The 18,009-nt window shown below is 48.7% G+C and overlaps 1 protein-coding gene and 1 long non-coding RNA gene across 9 annotated transcripts in view; one reads left to right on the top strand and one right to left on the bottom strand.

The window, feature by feature from the left end:
- Nucleotides 1–12,715, bottom strand: part of CDK16 (cyclin dependent kinase 16) — a 70,235-nt gene extending 57,520 nt beyond the window's left edge. For all 4 annotated transcript variants that reach the window (XM_081177403.1, XM_081177404.1, XM_081177402.1 and 1 more), the window contains exon 1: nt 12,560–12,715. The gene's annotated coding sequence lies outside the window, so the exon portion shown is untranslated. The remainder of the gene's footprint in view (nt 1–12,559) is intronic.
- Nucleotides 12,716–12,743: 28 nt separating this feature from the next.
- Nucleotides 12,744–17,754, top strand: LOC308577351. 5 transcript variants are annotated; one of them, XR_014003598.1, is made up of 3 exons: nt 12,744–12,870; nt 13,071–13,171; nt 13,295–16,538. It is a non-coding gene; the product is annotated as an uncharacterized lncRNA (long non-coding RNA). The 5 variants fall into 5 exon arrangements; XR_014003594.1 differs by lacking the exons at nt 12,744–12,870; nt 13,295–16,538 and adding exons at nt 17,118–17,250; nt 17,396–17,754 and having other exon boundaries at nt 12,879–13,171; XR_014003596.1 differs by lacking the exon at nt 12,744–12,870 and adding an exon at nt 17,118–17,754 and having other exon boundaries at nt 12,879–13,171; nt 13,295–13,931.
- Nucleotides 17,755–18,009: the final 255 nt, after the last annotated feature.

Here is an 18,009-nt window from a genome sequence, read left to right as displayed (position 1 = left end):
CCAGGGCCCCCTTTACCCCCTCCCGTTCCCTCCTCTATGGGCGGTGAGGGGGCAAAACCCCGGAAAGAACCTCCTTCATCTTCCGACGTCTCGAACATTTCCCTCCACCGGTTGCTGTCCCTGGTCTCTAAGTACTCCTCCTCATCGGAATCTATTCCTCCTTCCAACTCCGAGTCCGTGAATCCTTCCAACTCCTCCTCCTCGTCGGTGGAGCCAAAGTAGAATCATAGAATCATAGAGTTGGAAGAGACCACAAGGGCCATCGAGTCCAACCCCCTGCCAAGCAGGAAACACCATCAGAGCACTCCTGACATATGGTTGTCAAGCCTCTGCTTAAAGACCTCCAAAGTAGGAGACTCCACCACACTCCTTGGCAGCAAATTCCACTGTCAAACAGCTCTTACTGTCAGGAAGTTCTTCCTAATGTTTAGGTGGAATCTTCTTTCTTGTAGTTTGGCTCCATTGCTCCGTGTCCGCTTCTCTGGAGCAGCAGAAAACAACCTCGCTACAGGCTGAGGTTTCCTTGGGAACCTTTGATGGAACGTTTCTATTAAGACCTCGTCATTGACATCCTCTGCCATTACCCAGGTGTTTTCTGACTCCGGTTCCCCTTCCCACACTACCAAATACTCCACCTGATCACCTGGAGTCGATGATTTCCGCCACATGGCTGCTGTGTTCCCTTTCTTCTATGGCTGGTCCCCGAGTGGACATCCCTTCTCGTTCCCCCTTATACGGTGACAGTAATGACCGGTGGAATACTGGGTGCAGTTTCATGTGGTTCGGTAACCGGAGCCTGAAAGCCACTGGGTTGACCTGTTGAATGACCTCAAATGGACCCAATCTTTTGGGCCTTAATTTCTTACAACCCCCTTTGAACGGCAACCCTTGGGTTGACAGCCACACCTGATTCCCCACCCTTATGGTTTCACCTTCCCTTCGGTTTTTGTCTGCCTGCCTCTTATATTCTTCCTTGGCCCTTTCTAAGTTGAGTTGGAGCTGACGATGGATCGCTTCCATTTCTTCTACAAACTGTTTGGCTGCCGGGACGCTCCATCTCTCCCCTCCTCCCCCGGGAAATGCCCTGGGATGACACCCATAATTAGCCAAAAAGGGGCTCATCCCAGTGGACACATTCTCTGCATTGTTGTAGGCAAATTCCGCCAGCGCCAACTTCTCTACCCAATCATTCTCTCTGTCATTGACATAACACCTCAGGTATTGCTGGAGGATACCGTTTGCTCTTTCCGCCTGCCCGTTGGTTTCAGGGTGCCGGGCAGTCGAAAAATTGACCTCTACGTGCAGTAAGCTCATGAGCTTCCTCCAGAACCTGGACGTAAATTGTTTCCCTCTGTCTGAGACCACCCTCAAGGGGGCGCCATGCAACCTAAAGATGTGCTCTACAAACAATTTCGCTGTCTCTTCCGCCGTGACTGCATGCGAGCAGGCTACAAAGTGGCACATCTTTGTTAATAGGTCTACTACGACCATGATGGCTGTTTTCCCCTTGGACTTCGGCAGATCAGTCATAAAATCTATCGACACTGCCTCCCATGGTCGTTCTGGTGTGGGTAACGGTTCTAATAACCCCGCCGGCGCCCGCCTCTCCCCTTTGGCTCGCTGGCATTGGTCACACCCTCTTACATACTCCCGTACATCTTCCCTCACCTTGGGCCACCAAAATTCCCTGGTGACCAACCACATGGTTTTGTGTTGCCCAAAATGCCCCGCTGTGGGGCTGTCGTGCAACTGCTTGAGTACTCTCCCCCTCAATTCTCCTTCGGGTATATACAGTGCCCCTTTGTAATACAATGCCCCGTTTCTTCCCTCAAAACCTCCGGGTTTCTCTCCCTCCCTCCTAAGACCTCTGAGCTTATCCTGGGTGTATTCATCATTCTCCGTTCCCTCTACCAGTTCTCTTTGCCCCACCAATGCCGCCCCACACACCCAGCGGTCCTCTGGGATAACATGTCTCTCTTCGGGTGCTCCCTCCCCCTCCCAATATTCAGGTTTACGTGAGAGAGTGTCCGCCCTAACGTTCTCTGGGCCTGGCACGTAACAAATTTCAAAGTGGAATTTGGAGAACTCCTGGGCCCATCTCACTTGCCGTTGGTTGAGTACTCGTGCCGTTCTCCAATACTCTAGGTTCTTGTGGTCAGTGCACACTTGCACCTTATGTTGCGCGCCAATTAAGAGGTGCCTCCATCTTCGGAACGCTTCGTGAATGGCGAGTAGTTCTCGGTCATACACCGTGTAGTTCCTCTCGGATTTGTTTAGCTTTCGCGAGAAAAAGGCACACGGTCTCCACTCCGACTTCTCCTCCCCAGGCTGCAGAAGCACCGCCCCTATCGCCCGATCCGATGCGTCCTTTTCTACTCTCATCGGTTTTTGTAAATCCACATGCAGGAGCTGTTCTTCAGAAGCGAATGCCCTTTTCAGTTCCTCAAATGCTCGCTCCGCCTCCGCCGTCCAAACGAATTTCCTCTTACTGCTGAGACAGTCAGTAATGGGAGCCGTCAAGTGGGCAAAGTTTCGGATGAACTTCCGATAGAAGTTTCCAAACCCTAGAAATCTCTGCACATCCTTCTTCATTCTCGGTGTCTTCCATTCCAGCACCGCTTGGACCTTGCCTGGATCCATGGCCAATCCCTTGTCTGACAAGCGGTACCCCAGGAATTCCACCTCCTTGGTATGAATCTGACACTTCTCCAGTTTCACCCACAGCTGGTTCGCTAGCAGTTTGCCCAACACTTCCCTGACATCTCTCACATGCTGCTCCTCATTCTCTGAATATACCAACACGTCATCTAAGAAGGCCACACAATTCTTGTAAAGCAAAGGTCCCAGGACGTGGTTCATAAACGATTGGAAACACGCTGAGCCGGCTTGTAGACCGAAGGGCATAACGAGGTATTCAAATGCCCCCAAAGGGGTGAACATGGTGGTTTTCCATTCATCCCCCTTCCTTATTCGTATCAGGTTGTACGCCCCCCTCAGGTCCAGTTTAGTAAAAATCTTTCCCTTCCTGACCCTTGTCAAAATGTCATCAATTCTGGGCATAGGGAAAGCCACTGGTTCTGACACTGCATTTAAGGCCCGGAAGTCCTCTACAAGCCTCGGTTTGTCCGTGTTTTTTTTATCCACAAAAAACACTGGGCTGCCACCCACCGCTCTGGACTCTCTGATGAAACCTCTCTTCAGATTTTTGTCAATGAACTCCCTTAACTCCTGTATTTCCCTGTCTGACATGGCGTACAGCTTGCCTACTGGGAGCTGGGCCCCAGGGAGTAAATTGATTTGACAGTCAAAGGGTCTATGCGGAGGTAGTTTGTCTGCTTCCCTTTTGCTGAAGACGTTGCCCAGGTCGGCGTATTGTCGGGGCACCTTCCCTTTGTCTGTTACTTCCGTCCCTGCTAGAGTGGCTTTGGCCCCTCCTGGAGCTTTCCCCTCTTTGCAGTGTTCTAGACAATGTGCTGACCCAAAGGAGACCACTCTCTGATGCCAGCCCACTAGCGGATCATGTAACGCTAGCCAGCTCATCCCCAAAATAATGGGAACTCCTCCCAAGGTGGCCACATTAAACGCTATTAGCTCAGTGTGTCTTGCCACCCTCATTATCATTGGGACGGTCTGTTGGCTGACTTCTCCTCCCAACAGCTCCCTCCCATCGATCGTGGTCACCTGCAAAGGGTTGCTTAAAGGGATAGTCTGTATCTGGTGTTCAGCTGCAAACTCCTTGCTCATGAAATTACAGGAGCTGCCTGAGTCCAATAGCGCCTTTATCTTTAGTGGGTGTCCGTTTGGCAGCTCTAGCAACACCTCTATCACTAGGGCGGGTTTAGGAGGTTCCGGCGTGGGCACTTTCACTGCTCTTTGGCCTGGCTGCTGTGCCCCGACGGTGGCAGCCAGGCGTTGGCTTTTACTTGCTCCTGGACTTCTTCCTCCCTCTCCCCAACAGCTCCCGCCATCCCTTGCCATTCCTTTCTTTGGGGGCAGACTCGGGCAAAGTGACCTGGCTGTTGGCAGAGATAACATTTCCTGGCGCCTTTCCCCTCCTTCTTCCGCCCTTCACTGGGCTTTGAAACTGCGCGCGCGAGCGCTGTTCCAATTTCCATCGGCTCTCCTGGCGGGAAAGGTGGCTCTGGAATCTCTGGAATGTGAAACTCCCTCCAACGTTCCCCCTTCCCTTCCCGCCTCTCCAAGGCTCTCGCCTCCTGGCGCGCTCCTATGGTCAGCGCGGATTTGGTCAGCTGGTCCATAGACTCCGCCCTGGGCGCCCGGGAAAGTTCGTCTTTCACAGCCGAAGAAAGCCCTTCTTCAAAAAGCATTTGTATGGGTTCCGCGGATAGATCCCACCCCAATTTATGGATCAACATGGTAAACTCAGTCCAGTACTCACGGACAGATCGGCTCCCCTGTTTGCAAGCCATTAACTGTCTGCGTACCACTCCCTGCTCAATATCGCTGGAAAACATCAGGTCCATGGCACGAAAAACTTCCTCGTGTCCTTTAGGATGTCATTATTCGCTGCCATCAGGGGCCTAACCCAGTCTTTCGCCCCCCCTTCGAGATGTCCAATCACAAACGCCACTCGCAATTCCTCGTCGGGAAAGTCATCAAACTGCAGATTGAGGGCGTATTGCATCTCTGTCCTAAAGGCATGATAGTTCCTGGGCTCCCCCCCAAACTTCTGCACCAATCCTGGCACCTTCCTGGCGAGCGGGGTGGTCTTTCCCTTTTCTGCATCTTGAGCCCTCCTCTCCTCGAGCCTCGCCGTCTGCAGCGCTAGCTGGACCTCCAACACCCTGTACCTTTCTTCCAGGCTTGGACCCGCTCCAGCTCCTCCTGCTTCTCCGGTTCCGGCTGGGTTGCTCATGATGCCTTCCACTGCACAAGCTGCTTTCAAGGACTGTCGGAATGCTGTGATGGGATGATGAGCTCCTTGTGCGTAAAATCCTAGTCCCTCAGAGTTTGGTTAAGTCTGCAAACCTCTGTCTGTAACGGAGCCCCTCAAACATGGCTCCGTCAGTCGCTGGCAGATTCCGACAGTGGTTGCTTACGGAATCTCTTCCAACATAAAAGCTCCTTAACGGAAACGCGTCTTCTGGACTCTCGGCGTGACAGTTTCCGGCGAGGAGTGGGTGTCCCTATAGGAGGTCCTGAAACCTCCCCACTGTTTTCGCTGGAAGTGTCTCTGAGCCATCCCTCCTGCTCACTTTCCCTCGGAGCTCCTCCTCTCCCCCTGCTGGTTCCCTCTTCAGCTGCTGAGTCTCTCCCAACCTCTGTGAGCCCTTCCACCTCCTGTCCTTCCGATGGCAGTTCCCTGACAGTACCCAAATAGCAAGATGACAGCCAGAACCCAGCACTTGTGACTGATTTGCTTACGGAAGAGCCATGTACAAAGCACCCCATGTACACCATGGAATGCTTGGCTCTTGCAGGCAGCAGCTGCTGTCTCAGCTTGAGATAAGCACCTCTAAATACTGGTAGTGAGATTGGGCTCCAGAGAGCAGCTTGTGGTCTGGAGATTGGCAGTGATCTCTGGATCACTCCCACCCCTTCCTGTCCTCCAGCCCACAGAGAGAGGGAAAGGATTAAGAGTCAGAGGTTTCTTTGATGTTGCCCTCGGATGCTGAAGAAGCAATCCACTTTTCATATTCCGTTTTAGAGCAGGAGCTTGCCTCTTCAACAGTGCCAAACTTTAAAGACACCCAACCCTCTTAGCCCTCACTGCTGAATGCACGTCTCATCCTGTGGAGCCTGGGGTTGGAGCATGTGTGCCTACAGCTCAGCACCAGATCCCCAGTCAACTCTGGGGAAGGGTCTTCTCATATCTGGGCAAGATGGAGGCAAGACAGCATATTAAGGCATCTCAGGGTCCCTCAGCCCTAACAGAGGGACAGGATAGAACTTCATGGGGATGGAGGCTTTTATGCAGCTGAAGCCAGGAGGAAGGCATCTGTTAGGATATTCTCCTATCAAGGCTCAGCAGATGACTCAATCAGGAATTGAATTAGAAAGGCTCCACCATGGATGGACCACTCATCCTTGGGGTCAGCTGCCTGGGCTGCACAGGTCTTAGTTAAGCTTCAATACATCTGCATCCCAAGCCCATGAAGAGACATGGCACTCCTTTGAAATAGCTCTCCTTTTTTTATTTTGGTTCTCTTGGCTGCTTTGGCAATGTGGGGCTATTGGGCTATCCTTGTCGAGACTCAGATGGCTCTAAGCACGCCTTCCAGTTGTCAAGACTTTTGTTTAAAGAAACAACCATGAAATGAATCAGCACTGTTGAAATATCTGGTAGTTTGAGCAATTGGTCACCCATCTCTAAATCTAGAAAGCTTCTGAATAACTCAGCCAGGGTAAATAACAATCTAAGTAGTAACATCACTGTCAGAACTTGCAGCATGGCACTGGAAGAGTCTCAGAAGATAAACTTTGGTTTTTTAGGTAGCCCTGGTGCATTTGGTAACTAGACCCTCTCAGGGACATGAAGATGTCCGCTCATGTTCAGTATGGATGGAGCAATCACTTGCCCCAAGGACTCTATTTCACTCTGACAAAAAAATAGACCGCTCTATCACTGTATCTTGAGTCTGTATTCCTAGATCCTATGCAAGGCAATGGCCAGCATTTTCACTGATGTATTATCAATTAAGACGGGTGGGGGGGGGGAGACATGTGGCCTTTCAAATGTTGATGGATTCCCATCGGCCCCAAGCAGAGTGGGCAATGGGCAATGATGGGAGTTACAGTCCACTCCAGCAATACCTGGAAGGCCACCAGGTCCCCATGCCTGTAGGACACGGGTAGGAACACTAAGGCCCGGGAGCCGGATGCGGCCCAGTCACCTTCTAAATCTGGTCCACAGACGGTCCGGGTATCAGCATGTTTTTAAATGAGTAGAATGTGTGCTTTTATTTAAAATGCATCTCTGGGTTATTTGTGGGGCACAGGAATTCATCCATTCCCCCTCCCCCCAAAAAATAATCCGGCCCCCCACAAGGTCTGAGGGACAGTGGACCGCCCCCCTGCTGAAAAGGTTTGCTGGCCCCTGCTGTAAGATGTCATTCATTTTATGTCTCCAAGGAGCAGTGTTAGAAACACAGAAATATAAGCTAATTTCCAAAAGGCACCTTGAACATGGGTTATGGTCGCCACAATGGAATGTCTATGTGCCCTTTTTTGCAGTGGGGTTATGTTGTTGTTGTTGTTGTTGTTGTTGTTGTTGTTGTTGTTGTTGTTGTTGTTGTTGTTGTTGTTGTTGTTAAGCTGTTAAGAGGCATTCAACCCTGCTCAGACTTCCAACCTGAGATCCCCTCAGAGAAGAGCAAGAGGAACAGGAACTACCAGCAGATCTGCACCTTACCAGTAACCCTGAAGAACCAGTGGATCTGGATATCCCTGCCCTTGGACTGGAGGTCCACTCACCAGCTGCCTCGGTTTCCCCCCTTCATTTTCCCAAGAGCCACAGCAGCAGAGACAGCGAGTCAGGAAAGAGAGCCTTTTGGGGTGAACTCTGTACTGTGTGACCAGCAGTGGCATACAAACAAGTGATCTTGGTGACGGCTCTTCAACTGGATACCTGCCTTTCGATGTGACTGAAGCCCAAGCCTGTCTACTTTCTGCAAGAAGTGCAGAGCTCTTCTCTCAGCAGATGTTTAGTAGTCGGCATAAAGCAATGGCATCTTTAAAAACAACAGGGCATTGCTCGTATCAAGCATGTGTGATTTAACAGTTTTAATGCACCCCGAGCACAGGGACAAAGTAAGGTGGAAGCTGCACCAAGATAAAATTTATTGAGTCTTCTCCTCCTATCTGCTTTCTGGTCAAAGGACAGATCAGAGAACGCAAACTACTCATGCACACAAGCCAGATCTGGTCTCCAGAGACCCAATTTTAATCCTTGGTCTTGCTTTTTAAGTCTGTTAACAGCTCCACTTCTAACAAAAAGCAAGAAAGAGTCCCCACCTGTATTATATTTATTTCACTATTACATTGCCAGCTCATGCTCATTCTGGGATGGCAACAGAGGACAGGATAAATTTCTTGAAGGGATCATGCAAGATGCATATTCATTCCAGTTTCTCTTTCTCCATCCCCAGTCAAAAATCAAGGACATACCTGAAAGGCTCCCTCCTTCCTGACAAACCTTCCTGGGTGTCAAGCTCAGCAGAGCTGGCAGTTCTACCACCCTTTCTCTGTGGCAGCCCCTAAGGTGTGGCATTCCCTCCCCACAGAGGTCCACTGGGTGCCTTCACTGTATAGTTTGCATCCTATGCTGAAGAAGCGCCTCTTTACCCTGTCCTTGGACATGTGTGATATAGATTTTCAGGACTCACCCTCCTATGATTATTATTTGTTTTAAACTCTTTTGAATATTATTTTTAAGTTACTGCAACCCACCCTGGGGTCAAATAGTGAACGGTGGGTCAGAAACCAAATAAATAAAAATAAACTAATAATGTCACCCCTGTGCCTGGGAAGTGATGTCACGCATACTGCAGCATCTGACTACCTATGTCCAGAGAATATAGGGAGCCCAGGCTCTCAATAATGCATCCGATGGCTTCCAAGCTGGGGCCATATTCATTTTGTGCCATGTAGGGCCCCAAATCCACTGTTACTCCAAAATAAACACTGAATGGCAAAAGGATCATGTGGCTTTGAAGCAGCCAAGAGCAGTCATGGGGAAACAAAAGTCAGTATATGCAACAAAGATTTTCTTAAAATCAGGACTGTTTGGGCTCAAAAGAAAGGTAAGATTATTCATCACAATTCTGTGCCAAGAAAAACCAGCATATGGTATGGAAATTAAGCCACTTTGCCTATAGTTGCTAATTTAACATAATGTATTCCCCTAGCCAGGGGGTGGGTCAAGAAGCTACAGTGGTGCCTCGCAAGACGAAAAGAATCTGTTCCGCGAGTCTCTTCGTCTTGCGGTTTTTTCATCTTGCGAAGCAAGCCCATTAGCGGTTTAGCGGATTAGCACTATTAGCGGGCTTAGCGGATCAGCTGATAAGCGGCTTAGCTGATAAGTGGTTTAGTGGCTTAGCGGATCAGCTGTTAAGCGGCTTAGCGGATCAGCTGATAAGTGGCTTAGCGGCTTAGGATCAGCTGATAAGCGGCTTAGCGGCTTGGGGGAAAGGGGGGGAAGGGGGGAAACGGGTTTTCCATCTTGCGCGGCATTCGTCTTGCGGGGCACCACTGTACATAAGGGCACTGAAACTCCTCCTTCCCAGGCCCATCTTCCCTATTAGGAGATTTTATTTATTATTACATTGTTCAAGCCTTTTTTTTCAGACCGTGGGACCCAAAATGGGTGCAGACTAATGAAAGCTGAAACTACCAGGATCCTAAGCTTAGTGTTTGTGTGAGCCTGTGGGATACCCAGGGCCCCTTCCTGGACACAGAAAGGGAAGCCAGGAAGATCAAGAGCCAAAACAGCCCAGAATGTGCTTCACAACTGGACAGACTACAGCACAATCCTAACCAAGTTTACTCAGATGTAAGTCCCAATTAGTTTAATACTGCTTACTGTCAAGTATGTGCACACAAGGACTGCAGCCTTACAGTGCAATCCTATATACATCTACTCAGATGTAAGCAACATTAACTTCAGTAGGACATGCTCCCAAGTAAATGTGTATAGGACTGCAGTTTAGTGACCGTGACCACCACATGACACTCACAATGCAGTTAAAGAATAGCAAGGAGGTTCTAATTCTTATGAACGGCAGGGGTTCTAATCTAGGTTAGCAACTGAGGGCGTGCTACCAGGCCAGGGGGTGGAAAGATTACTCCAGGTTTGTTAACACAGAGTACAATCTGATAGGCAATACAAGTTTAAAAGTTCAAAATCCACTCACTAGGTAGCCTTGGGAAAGAGACTTATTTATTCACCATCCACACAGTGGGGAAATTCTCAAAAGATCACTGCAGAGGTGAATGAGAAACATCATCACACACACTGAGACCCCCCGGGTGTAGGGCAGTATATAATTCTAATAATAATAATAATAATTTTAGAGCTATAGAAATAGCATAACATGATGAGCCAGGATATTAAATATTGGATATGGGAATGCAAGAGCCAGGACAAAACCCACACTCAACTGTGAAGTTCACCAAGTTGCCTTGCATTCAGCAGAGCCCAGACCATTGTCCTTGCTGGCAAAGGCAGATGGAAGTTGAAATCCAAAATATCTGGAGGGCAACAAATATTCACATTGGAGAAGACTCATCTTATGAACAAATCAGAAGAGAATAATAAAATAGTCTGGTGTACAGAGCTACAGAAGTAACAATTTCTTTTCTCTGTGGCTTTCTTGTTTGTCTCTTCCTCTGAAATATACAAGTTGCCTTGCCTCTCTGCTTTTGGGGGCACATTTTGGGCAGTTCACCTGATCTCTGCCTGTGCTGTATTGTGCTCTGGCTTGTATGGGTTCAGTTGGAGTTGGAAGTAGGTTTGTCCTGACTCGGGGCAAGGAGAGGGACTAAATGGCTTTTTAGACCCATTCTGATTCTATTTTCAGTGGGTTTAGCAGTGAGCCAAAGCAAGCTAAACAGCAACTATACCTGAAAGACCAGATAAGAGCCATCTAAAGAATGGAGAATCTTTTTTCCAGTGGGTTAGGATCTAAGAAGACATCCAAAAAATGTAAAAACTCAGAGGGAGGGAGAAAAAACTAGCATCCTTTCACCAGTTGCAGCCACTCTGCTTTTCTTCCTTCTCTAAACCAGCTCAGCAGCTAAGATGTTGTCATTGCAGCTCTCACTGCAGAACCCTGCGCGAGACCTGGCACCGGTGCCAACTCCACGGAGTGCCAAAAGCTGGTCACCAGGCCCAAGTTGGCAGGGAAATAAAAAAGGAGCAGTAGAAAGGAGCACCTTAGCATGGATGCAAGCACCCATGTGTTTGGGGGAAGGTGGGTGTTCCCAATAAGTATGCCTGACACACACCTTCCTCACAAGACAGCAGGCAAAAGGTTGGCAAGCAAATCCGGACAAGCCACCAAGCACAGTAGCTGCTAAGCTGTCAGCTCCAGCCGAGCACAGCAGAGGGTCAGGAAGGGAATGGCAGCCTTCTGGGGAACTCCTGGTTACAAGCATGGAGGCAAATGGAAAGGGGGAAAAACAAGAAAACCAGCCCCCCTCCCAGGGGCCTCTGCACCAAACATCTCCAGGGCTAATACTGCCAGCAGCTGCCCCAAAAGCCAATCCCTTCCCAGATAAGCCTGATCCCTGCCAACCTCACAGCATCATCACAGGACCCATTTGCCTACCAGTGCATCATTAGTCGCACACAGACGCAGCATAGCGTGAAGTGGGGAGGAGATGGAAGCACCCCCCATGACATCATCAGGCTCACGAAGAGGTGAGCAAAGGAACTTCCTCCCACCAGGAGCAGCTGGAATTCCTGAACAGAAAGCTAAGAATCCCCTACGGAGACTCCCTGTGGTTTCCCCTCCTGCAGTCTCTCTTCTGCACCCCATTTCCTAGCTGTGGTGCCCTGAGAACATGCTGAATTGGGGAGCATCCCCCATCCACCTCTTAAAGGCCAGGAGGGGAACACCACCTGCCCTCCAATTTGGACGTGAGGGGGTGTGGGAAGGAGAAGAGGAAAACTTGGTCACTTGCACAAAGAAATGGCTCAAGCCAAGTAGCAGAGAAGCAACAAATCCTACAAGAGATACGCCTCCTTACATTTCCAGGTCCACAGTCAGAGGAAGCAATTGGAAGCCAAGGGAATCTAGTGACAAGAGTCAACGTGAAAGCAAAGATCACCCAGCAAGTCCAAACAGAAAGAAACCACTCGTCCCTGAATCATGAGCCATGAGGCAAACGAGAAGCGCCTCCTCAGAGTCCCCCCAAAGGTCCTTGCGAGGTCAGAGCCAGGCAAAAGCCTTGGGCCAGAAGGAAGACCAGACCGGGGTGGGGAGCCTCCAGGGCACGGCAGTCAACGGGGAGTGGTAGGACTCAGTAGAGGAAAAGACTGCAACACCAACGGGGAAGGAAGGTGCAGATGCTCAGAACTTCAGAACAATCCACCTCCGCTCCCTGATTTAAGCAGCAAGGAGTTTAGCCCAGTGGCAGAAGGGGCGAACCTCCCAGCTGAAGAGTATGGATCTCTGGGGGAAGATTAAGAAGGCGCCCCTAATTCATGCATCTCCCTGAAGTCCGACGGGGAAAGGATCTGCTCCAACCCTACTGAGGAGGGGCTAAGAAATACTGGGCGCAGCACTCGCTGGGGGGGTGTAAGGGGAGAATTCAAGGAGATCAATGTGAAGCCTCCTTCAGTCTGATGGCAGAGGTCGGCATCAGGGATTAAAGAAGCCGAACAGATCTATTGGGGGTGCGGGGCGGAACTAATGCCAGAGGAAAATTACACGAGAGGTCAGAGCAGATCTCCTGCGTGGCCAGAAAGGGCCGAATGGCTTGAAAGCGAGCGATCCTATCCCAAGGCAGCAGAGCTGGTCCCTCGGGAGACAGATTCCTAATAAGGGGTCAGAGGTCACGCTGGTGCCCCCCCCCCCGTCCGACCCGCGTTTCTTACCTTGGCGGCGGCTACTGCGGTGGCGAGTCCCAGTAGTCCTCGGCCATGGCCGCCGGCCCGGGCCGCGTCTGGACTGGGCACCCCTCAGCCGCCCATGGCCGCCCCCCGCCCCGAGCCCGGATCGCGCGGCTCCGCCCTCCCAGCTGCGCAGAACCACCCCCGGCCCGGCCGCCTCCCGCCCTGCGACTGGCCCGCGCCAACCCCGGGCAGGGCTTCGCTCGCGCCGCCCTCGGGGCGTACCATTTCCCGGCCGAGGGCGGCGAGCAGCTGCGTCCTCGCCAGCGCCTCCCCATAATTCACGACCAAAGGAGGTGGGAGAAAGAATACCCCCGTCCCCGGGGAAAACGGAGATTTATTTGTCTGGGAGAGAGCCGTCAAGAGCGTCCCCCCTCTGTATTTGAGTGGTAGAATCCCAGCCTGACCATTTCTGACATGTGTGAGGGGGGAACTCTCCCCCGACAAGAACGCTCTCGGTCTCCCCCGCAGTTCACCGAGTTCTGATTACTCCCAGGCACCCGGGACTGGAGTTCACTGGAATCTCTTCAGACCCGAAGAGGCGCTCAGGGGCGAACTTAAAGTTGTCGTATTCCAGGCGCCTCGCCGCTTGCAAAGGTACATTCCGCGCCGCCTTTTCGCTCAGCTGCTCGTCCCCCCCCGCCCCTGACGAGGCGATGTTATTTTTACTTTTCGAGGGGGGAGACGGATAGATCAGCGATTTGGTTTATCTCTTTCCAGCAGCCTGTTAGTCAACGGAGAAAGAAAATCCCCGTCAACGCGCCTCTCTGGAGCCTTGGACATGAGCCCGGGGCTTGTCTGGGCCCGCAGCTGATCCAGCTGAATCTCGGCTCACTCCTCCTCCCCTAAATAATAAGCTCGCCCAAGCCGCTTTAGCCGGGACCATTTTAGTGGCAGCGCTAAGAGTGTTTGGGATACAATAAATCCAGTTAAAGCAAATAAAAGCGCGCTTGATTGCGATGGTGGGCGAGAAGAAAGCCTTCATTTCTGCCCCCCCCCTCCAGCGATTCAAATGGTTTGCTCTGCCTTCAAGCCACGAGCCGTTGGGCACGAACCACAGAGCACATGCTGGGGAGATTGTTGGAAAAAGGACTCCGCGAACAAATCATTTATAACGCGCACAAATCATGTTTAAATACCAAATCCTCCCTAAAATCTTGTCAGTGAACAGGGGGGGGGGAGGGAGCACGAGACGCTCTAAGATATTACCCCCCTCCCTTTTGGTTGACAATGGTATAGCTTTCACAGTCCTGGGCCGTTGGCTGCTACTACCTCTCAAAATAGGGGGAGCCTCAGACTGTGGCCTTGGCCTCTTCAGCAATAGGTACCTGATAGGTGCTGATGATACCTGGCTCAGGTAAACTTGCCCTTGCCCGCTATTTCTTATTCCAGCTCCAAGCTGGAGCCAAGTGGCGGTGGGCTTTGCTTTTGTTTTATCGAATTAGAATTTTACAACATGAAAGTCTGAGATGTTTTTCATCCACGTTTTGGAGGTGATACGGTTTATAATAGCTTTTAGAGAGAAATGCTACTTTTTCTATATAAAAAAGAAGAAAAAGCTAGAGCAGGATCTGACAAGAGAAGGGAGAAATGCAAACAAAACGATGTGATTTTTTTAAAAAAGGAAAGCAACACAAAAGCAGACTAAAGAACAAGAGGACGCAGGCAAATGAGGATAATATCCTGGTCACTTGGAAGTGTTCTGCCCAAAGGGGACCCTTTAAAAGGCAAGAGGCATATGATGGCTTTTACTTATTTATTTAAAAATATTTATATACCACCATATTAAAAATGCTTTACAACAATATCAATATGTACTAAAACACTACACTAAACTTTAAAATCAGAGAACATCAGTTATTACAGAAAGATGATTTTTGAACTGCTTGCATAAGCTTGGTGGCACAGACAGGTTTTCAGCAGACATTCACAGGTATAAACAGGAGGCACCTGCCCAATCTCTGCTGGCCGAGCGATGGGTGTTCCCACAGGACTGGGATGAGGGCACTAAGGCTCAGTTTCTTGTCGCCAACTTGGGGGAAGACCAATAACTTTTCTGAAGATGATCTCAGGGATTGAGCTGGGACATAAGGGTTCAGGTGGTCCCGAAGGGCTTTGTAAATTAAGAACAAGGTCTTTGTAGCTGGCTGCATAGACAATAGACAACCAGTGCAGATGTTTTAGCAACAGTTTAGCTATGTGCTCCCATCAGCAGTCTAGCCACCACATTCTGCGTCAACTAGAGCTTCTAGACTAGGTTCAAGGAGAATGCATTGCAGTAATCCAGTCTCAGTGCATGGACTATATTCCTGTCCAGGAACAGCTGTAGCAGGTGAACCTGACAGACTCTGCCACAGAGGACACTTAGGCATCTAGTGACAGAGATGTATTTGGGAGTACCCAGAAGCTGCAGACCTGCTCCTTCCAAGGAAGTGCAACCCTGTTGAAAAGAGGCAATGCTGTGGGATGGGTCTTAATAGGTAGGAGAGGATATCTTAAATGCAGTTTATCTCTCCAGGCGCCCACATGCACGGGTTCTTTTGCTTCCCAATCAAGAAGGAGGTGCATGCTGGATATAATGCTGGTACATGCTGGATATAATTTTTCCTTTTGCTAGTATTAACTTCTCTTCCAATTTTGATATTTCTTTGGAGAATCCTTTTTGTCTATCCTTACCCAATCGTTCAGTAATTTGAAAATATTGGAGCCAATCATTTAAGTGCATTCAGATGTCTTCAATTTTTTTCAATTTTAATTTATCATCTTCCTCTTTTGTATGTTGCCCAAACATTTTTCTTTTTTCTTCACAGTCATGGCTTCTACCAGTGAGGTCCACCAGGGAGTTTTTGGTTCTAACAAGTCTATATTTAAGCCATATTTTGTACAATGATTTTGGAATTATATGGTGTAAGAATCCCCTGTGCACCTTTACCTCATATACCAGATAGGTATGCCAACCAAAACACGTACCTACACCTTCTAGATCCAACAGATCTTTATCTTTTAAGATCATCCATTCTCTGATCCAAGTTAGAGCTGCCGCTGCATGATACAACTCCAAATCAGGCAAAGCCAAGCCCCCCCCCCCCTCATTTCTGTCTATAATAATTTTATGCTTTATTCTGGGCTTTTTCCCTTTCCATATGAATTTTGCTATGTCTTTCCTCCAATTTTTAAAACAATCCATACCTCCTAGAATAGGTATCATTTGGAATAGAAAAATCATTCTAGTTAGGATGTTCATTTTTACTACCAATATTTTGCCCCAGAAGGAGAGATGAAGCTTGCTCCAGATTTCTAAATTTCTTTTCACGTCATTCCACATTTTGACATAATTGTCCTGAAACAGATTAATGCGTTTTGATGTTAATCAGGTGCCTAGGTATTTCACTTTTTTCTTTATTTCCAATCCCCAATCCCGTAGTTTCCTGTAATTCTTTTTGTTCATCTATTCCCATGTTCTTGACTAACAAGTTTGTTTCCTTATAATTGATTTTAAAGCCAGCTAATTGTCCAAATTCGTTAATAGATTCTATTGCTTTTGGGATACAATCCTTAGGGTTTTCTGTTGTTATTAGTAAATCACCTGCAAGAAGAAGAAGGAAAGTTTGGATTTGATATCCCGCTTTATCACTACCCTAAGGAGTCTCAAAGCGGCTGACATTCTCCTTTCCCTTCCTCCCCCACAACAAACACTCTGTGAAGTAAGTGGGGCTGAGAGACGTCAGAGAAGTGTGACTGGCCCAAGGTCACCCAGCAGCTGCATGTGGAGGAGCGGAGACATGAACTGCAAAAGCTCTTACTTTATAATTCCCCCCACTACAATTCCTTTTATTATTTCCTCCTTTCTGATCTTATTCATTAAAATTTCCAATGCCAAAATAAATAATAATGGGGACAGAGGGCATCCCTATCTTGTTCCTTTTGAAATTTCAATATTTCCTGAGATCATTTATTATCAGTCTAGCCCAGTGTTTCCCAACCACTGTTCCGCGGCACACTAGTGTGCCGCGAGATGTTGCCTGGTGTGCCACGAGATGTTGCCTGGAGGGAGGCGGGTGAGTCGGGCGGCGAGAGGCGGGGCGGCGGCGGCGAGGAGAGGCCGCCCAGCGCGGGGCTCTCGCCGTCTGCCTGCCTGGCTGCCTGCGAGCTCGGCGGGCAGCGCCTCCGTCTGCAGCGCCCGCCTCGCGGCTCTCATTCCCTGCCCCTGCCAAAGCTCACCCAGCCAAGCCGCGCTCTCCTTCCTGCCTCGCTTTGCTGCCTCCTCCCCCCCCCCACCCCCAAAGCTTGGAGGTTCCCTGGCAAGGGGGAGGAGGAAAAATTGAAACTTACACTTTCGTGCGTCCCTCCCGGCGTGACGCTGCGCGCTGACGTCACGGGGCTGTAATGGTGGTGTGCCTCGAGATTTTTTTCATCAAACAAGTGTGCCTTTGCCCAAAAAAGGTTGGGAAACACTGGTCTAGCCCTTTGTTTATGATATATTGCTTCAATACATTTTTCATTTTTTTTCTCCCATACCCATTAAATTAATCTGTTTCTTTAGGAAATACCAGGATGCATTATCAAAAGCTTTTTCTGCGTCCACGAACATCAGAGCCGCTATTTAACAATTCTAAATTCAAGATATTCTAATATGTTAATAATGTTCCTGATGTTATTCTGTATTTGTTTTCCTGGTAAGTAGCTGGCCTGATTTTCATGAATTATATCTTTCAATATATGTTTGAGTCTTTCTGCCAACATGTCAGCAAATAACTTATAGTCACAATTTAATAGAGATATTGAATTATACCCACTTTTCTCTTTTCCATCTCATTGCAGTGAGGCTATAGAAGTCCTGAAGACAGTAATGGACTGGATGCGGGTAAACAAACTGAATATTAATTCAGACAAGACAAATGTTAGTAGAGCTAACCTTGGAACAGAGGTTCAACCAGTATTGGGTGGGAATAACACTCCCCTTGCAAATGCAGATTTGTAGCATGGGGATTTTGCTGAACTTGGATATTTAGATATCTACTGTGGCCAACTATTGTATTTATTGTTGGAAAATTCTTTTTAAAAATTGTGCTTATTATTTCAACGTACCTTGTTAGCTGCCATGGGCTCATTGAGGAAAGGTGGGGTATAAATGTTTTAAATACCGTACATAAATAAATAAATAAATAGCAGAATCCTTACTGTTCTTTATTTTTCTGCTAGGGAATGAAACCTTTAGAATTTTAACCCATAAGCTGAATGGGAATGTTCTTATTTTGACCTGTCAAAATATGTCTGCCTTCTCAGTAAGAACTTGTGAAATTGTCCTAATACACTCAGGATCTTTGCACTGTCAACAACAAGCAAATTAAATGAGAGGCGAACAGGGAACAGATGGAGAAAGTATTTTTTTTTATATTTGATGTGGGGTTTTTTACTTCCTAGTAGAAAGCTTG

This window comes from Podarcis bocagei (assembly GCF_964188305.1).
Source record: "Podarcis bocagei genome assembly, chromosome: 17".
NCBI classification, from domain to species: domain Eukaryota; kingdom Metazoa; phylum Chordata; class Lepidosauria; order Squamata; family Lacertidae; genus Podarcis; species Podarcis bocagei.
The sequence above is the reverse complement of the archived record's forward strand: the minus strand, read 5'-3'. Positions and strand labels throughout refer to the sequence as shown.